This window comes from Nelumbo lutea, chromosome 1 (assembly GCF_056320005.1).
Source record: "Nelumbo lutea isolate HS-2025 chromosome 1, American lotus-T2T, whole genome shotgun sequence".
Classification (NCBI taxonomy): Eukaryota; Viridiplantae; Streptophyta; class Magnoliopsida; order Proteales; family Nelumbonaceae; genus Nelumbo; species Nelumbo lutea.
In genome coordinates, this window is record NC_142684.1 from 147,464,412 (window position 1) to 147,470,458 (window position 6,047).

Consider the following 6,047-nt stretch of genomic DNA (forward strand, 5'->3'; position numbering starts at 1 on the left):
ACCAAAAGGAGTAAGAGGGGGGATGTACCTGATACAGAGAAACAGTATCTCCCAATGGAGGTGTTCACGCCCAAGGAAGGATCCAAAATCTGCTCCCAAAGATGGAGTAGTATAGGATGGAGCAGAATCAGTAATGTTCTTCCAAAAAAACTTGACCCTTCGCAAGAATCAACAGGATGGCTTGTGAATACAGCTCCAGTCAATCTTTTCCCCAAAAGATTGGTATCAAGATCAAATCTTGATTGCTCCTGTAGAAAGTAGGAGATCGAACTACTGGAGGTAGCGGCTGCAGGAAGGAGGCGGCAAGAGAGTATTCGCAGAGTGCAGAATTTTCTCTTCTTGTGATTTTAGCTCTGAAGACAAGAGTTTTTTGAGTTGCATCTCTAAAGGCTGCCGCCCTCCTTTTATAATCTTAAAGGGATCAGCTCCTAATCCCATTATCTGCAGATCAGATCAACCATCTCCTAATCTAATTAGGAGGCTTCCAGATCTAAATCTTATTTAGATCTTGGACTCTCTAAGTGGATAGGGTCTAGGCCTAATCCTATCAGCTGATCCATCTTAGAATTTGCCCCTTTTAATTGACTGATCAAATCAGCCTAGTTCGAAATGGGCTTCAGTCCCATTTAAGGTTATGTACTCACTTAGCCTTCCAAACTTCTGCCTAGTTGGGCTTTCTTGTATGGCATGAGACCCAAACATTGATCTACACATCAGGCCCATGGGTTCAGCCCAGCCTTTGTTACAAGGCCTGGCTGAATACATTGTTATGGATAGTGCAACCTCGAAACCCATCTTATGGGCTCTATGGGCCCAACACTTTCCCTAAGTGGTCCCTGGGCCAAGCCACCTTGTAACACCCAGGGACTGTGGGCAGATGCAAGATTATCCCATTAGGTATTATCTTCAATGGTCTTACACTTAACCTCTCATCCCATAATGATCACACACTGCCCGACAAGAGATGACCTCTCCCTCGGCTGCAAGGAACAGTGTTGCACTCTCTGCTTATATGGATCCCGGGAATTAAAACCTTTTGTACATCATTTTGAAACCATAATATATATACTTTTATATCTCATATAAAATATATTTTGCAAAACAAATCTCAACGATTGAAATCGGCTGTCGGTTGTCTTGGTTTCCATCAGTGAAAGTGCATCCCTGATCATTACCTTTGTCCGACAAAGGGGCTGATCCTGTCACTATGATCACCCACTCAGATGAATTCTCAGACTGTCCCAACATACCCAGGTTTTGACCCTCGCTAAGGATCTCACTAATTGGTATATCAAAGACAACCCTATCCGACACCTAATGCGGTATCATAATTGAGTCTAGGGGTCGGGTGTAATTTTTTAGTTTTGCCCATCAATTTTCAAAGTCCAGGGCAATACTGGAAATCTGGTCCAGTTCATAGATTCAATTAATCCCACACTGTATGTGCCTAGGGTCTCATCCTAGCAGCTGAGACAGGCCACCCCAACCGACTTGGTGGTACCATAGTATCAGCCTTGTCAGGATAGGTCTCCCTAGACCGACCCACTAGCTATGAATATTCTAAACTAACATGAGTCTCATTAAGTGTCCAGTTTGAGGGTATTACACAGAAACATACCAAGGGAACATGAATCAAATATGCACTTTTATTCATTTACAATAAACTCATAAAATACATCATTCTGATTAAAGGGCATACAAAACTGTCTAACATATGAGTTTTTCAAAAATAGAGCAAGGCATTAAATTTATACTAGCACCCAAATCACATAAAGATTTTTCAAATTCGGTATTCCCTATGGTGCAAGGTATAGAAAAACTCCCCGTATCCTTAAGATTTGGGGGCAATTTATTTTGAAGAATGGCTGAACACTCTTCATTTAACTTCACCATCTCACATTCCTCCCATTTCCTTTTGTTCGACATCATCTCATTCAAGAATTTGGCATATTTTGGCATCTGTGACAATACATCAAAAAGAGGGATGTTAATATGTATCTTTTTAAACACTTCCAAAATTTTTTCAAATTGTTTATCTAAATTGGCTTTCAAAACTCTTCTAGGGTAAGGGAGAGGAAGTTTAATAGCATCTAGATTCAGTTTAGGTGTACTCCCTTCGGCCTCCTTTTGTGAATCGACATCTTCAGCTTTCTGGTCATCATTTTGGGTCTCGCCAATTGTTTTTCCACTTCTTAAAGCAATGCCATTTACTTGCTCCCTTGGATTTTTCTCCGTGTTTTTAGGCAATCGTCCATCTTTTCTTTCTGATAGCATATTCTACCCCACTTGGATTTCTAAGTTCTTAATTGATGCTTCTTGACTTGAGAATCTTTTTTCATGTTCTTGAAATTTTGTTTCAGCAATATTAATGAACTTAGAAATCAATTCTTTTAAATTACCCTTCTTCTCTTGTGGGGGCAGCTGTTGTTGGAATCCCATGGGCGCCTTTTGTTGGTTGTTCCATGAAAAATTTGGATGACTCCTCCACCCTGGGTTGTATGTGTTCGAATTGAAATTCGGCCTGCCATCATGAGAAATAAAATTAGTACTTTCAGGTGAAGCAAAAGGATTACCTAATGAACAGTCAGAATTAATATGTCCTAATTGGCCACATATATCACATGAATTGCTAGATGATGTATTTATTGCTGCAATATTAAGAGTATCTAATTTTTTATTCAGACTAGAAAGTTGCGCAGATAAAGCAGCAAAAGAATCGATATGGTGTACTCCCCTTCGATCAATTCGGTCATTATTCCATTGGTAGCTGTTCGACACCATTTCTTCCACTAGATCATAAGCTTCCTCTGGCATTTTCCTCATGATTATGTCACCTATAGCTGTATCAATAATAGAACAATTAAAGGGGGTAATACCATTATAAAAAGTTTGGATTTGACGCCAAGTTGGTATCCCATGGTGAGGACACTTCCTAAGCATCTCCTTGAATTGTTCCCATGCTTCATACAAAGATTCCCTCTCTAATTGAGCAAAAGTAGTGATATCATTAATTAATTTTGCTGCTTTAGAGGGTGAAAAATACTTGGCCAAGAATTTTTGGGTCAAGTCATTCCAAGTGGTGATGCTTCCTATAAGGAGTGAGTTAAGCCAATCTTTAGCTCTATTACACAATGAAAATGGAAATAGTCTAAGCCTAATACCATCATCGCTAACTCCATTATGTTTAAATGTATCACATATTTCTAGGAAGTTAACAATATGTGCATTAGGATCATCACTTGGTAACCCACTAAATTGAATACTCATCTAAATCATTTGGATAATTGCAGGCTTGATTTCGAAATTATTGGCCTGAATTGTGGGCTTGCAAATGCTGGAAATAGCCCCATCAATTGTTGGACAAGCATAGTCCAAAAGGGTGCAATTTGCTTCTGCCATATCTTCCTCAATTTCTATTGCTGGTTTGCCAATTTCAACCTCCTCTCTCACTTACCTTTGTTGGCTCTTTGCAATAAGTGAAGGGTTCTCTCAATTTCAGGATCGAATCTTGCTAATTATTCTCTTCTAGTGCGTGTCATGCACTAGTAAATCTGAACACAGCAAGAATTCGAATAAATAAAATAATAAAAAAATAAAAAATAGAAATAAAAATCCAAATTAACCAAGGTTAACAAGTTCTAATATTACTTTAGGATTAAATCCCCGATAGCGGCGCCAAAAACTTGATAGCTATAATTATAACCCTAGCAAGTGCACTAGTTATCAAGTAGTATAAAAATATTGTTCCCACGAGGATTTAACAAAATAAGTATTAGAATTACAACCTTCCTTAATTATTTGGACAATCGAAATTTAGATCCAACAGTAAGAACTACTGAAAATAAAAAATAGAAAAAGAAAATAAAAGCAAGGACAATCAATAACTGAATATGCAATGATTAAGTGAAATCGCTAGGACCATTGGTCCACCTAACCATTCCAATGAATATTAATGGATGCGATTTACCAAGATAATTTGTCATTCTCATAAGCTGAAATTTTTCTAATTTTATTTAATATTCTTTCCCAAGATATATTAAACCTATTTTTATCAAGTAACCCCTTGATCCCTCGACTAGAGTTCTCAAGATAGAAATGCATTAAGTGCAAAAAAAAAAAAAAAAAACTCATACATTCAGATGAATCATGTGTATATATCCCTATATACCATTCAATTCACACCATGAATTATATGGACTAATATATGAATTTCTCTCCCGATTCATTCATATAAACCTAATCAATTAAGAGATGGCCACTCCTAATCGCATTAAGCAAATAACTCATAGACTATATGGAAATCACGATCTTGGATGAATCATAATAATAAAAATATATTAATTATCGTGGTTAGGCTTTTCACAGCCATAGTTATAAATAAATCAGTTCATGATAAAGGAAATAAAGCAAACAAGAGAAAAGAAAGAACTCATGATTTTACCCTTGGAGTTGAGATCTCCTCTTCTTCTTGCCGCCACCTCCTTCTTGAAGCTTTCTCCCTTTTGTTGATCTCCTTCTTGAAGTTTTCTTAATGGTCTTCTTGATTACTTCAGAGGAAACTTCAGTAATTGTAATTGAATCCTTCCTTGATTGAGTGATTGATGCCAAGAGCTGGTATGCCCAACACTTGATATAGTTTAGGGGGGGGGGCTGTTACAATTACTTGGAGTTATCTCTAGAATAGATATTCCAGGTTAATTCTAAATTGATCCTATCCTATCTTATCTTATCTCTTCTCTAATGATCTCAATCTTCTTTAACTTTCTAGAATTACATTTAAAATCCAAATCTAAGAAAACTCTAGACTCTTGAATTCGAGTGGGCTGCTTTAATAAATTGGGCTACTACAAGGCGTTTTTGCGTATTGGGCTTCAACTGTGAGTTGGGCTTTACTACGGATCCGCTTCGACTTTGGGCCTAATTTTGACTTCGGTGCAGGCCGGATTTACCAAAACCCAAAACTTGAAAACGGTAGATTTCGCTCTTATCTTTGCAGTGCATCTTGAATCAGCCCAATCGGAGGTCGGATATGAGAGTTAGGTCCAGATTACTGAACGATGCCAAAACTGTGAAAAACCATCCCATTAGCCTTGTTTTCCTTCTTGGGACTTCTTTCCTTGCCCTGAATTAAAATACCAGAGTAATGAGTCCAGTTAAATGTAAATTAAGTGTAGAAAGACTGAATATTCATAGATAAGAATATGATAATTTTTATTCGCATCAATAACCAAAACAATCCATGAAACAAATCTACATTAAATTAAATTAATAAAAATGGAGGGAAAACCTGTTAACCCAAGGAAAAGAGCAATGATTTCTTTAGATTGGTTCACTCCATGTACTATGGGTAAATTTGGTTTTTTTTTTTTTTTTTGACATTAATTTGGGTCCAAACTAAGGTTCATATTTAGGTTGACCCTTAACTTAACCCAACCCATCTAATTTACGACCCTACTTTATTAGAGAAAGTCAAAAGTGAATAAGAGATATTTAAGAGGAATATAAGGATTTAATGGGGAAGGAAAACGTTACAAACATTGATTATATTGGAGAGAGAGATTTAATAATGGTCTTATTGGAGAGTAAGTATAGATTTTATGAGAGACAAGGAAGACCCATGAGGTTTCAATTTTGACTTGTTATATTTTTAATAATTTAATTTAAAAACAAATATTCACATTTTGGGAAAGGAGAGGAGGAGGAGAAGGAGGTCCATGTGAGCTATGTGGTGAGAGGACCCTTCACCTCCCCTCTTTCCTCATTCTATAGATGGCACAATTTTCCATTTGTGAGCCTCTAGACATCAAAATTGGTGTTGGCCCAAATCTCTTCAAAGGGATTTTCATTAACCTACTTCAAATAATCCATCTTATCACTTTCAAAAAATCACAATTTTCTGAATTGTTTACTCCATAAACTCTTTCAAATGCCTAATAGCTCTTCCCAAAATGGATGATTAGCATTAACAACAAGATCCCTCTATGTGGTAAAATTATATATGCTGAAAGAGGGAAACTTTTTTCAGTATAAACCTTTTATCAAATGAA

The 6,047-nt window shown here is 36.8% G+C and overlaps 1 non-coding gene across 1 annotated transcript; it reads left to right on the plus strand.

The window, feature by feature from the left end:
* Positions 1-2,911: 2,911 nt before the first annotated feature.
* On the plus strand, positions 2,912-3,018 carry LOC148878231 (small nucleolar RNA R71). Its single transcript, XR_016106190.1, has one exon. It is a non-coding gene; the product is annotated as a small nucleolar RNA R71 (small nucleolar RNA).
* The last annotated feature ends 3,029 nt before the right edge of the window (positions 3,019-6,047 follow it).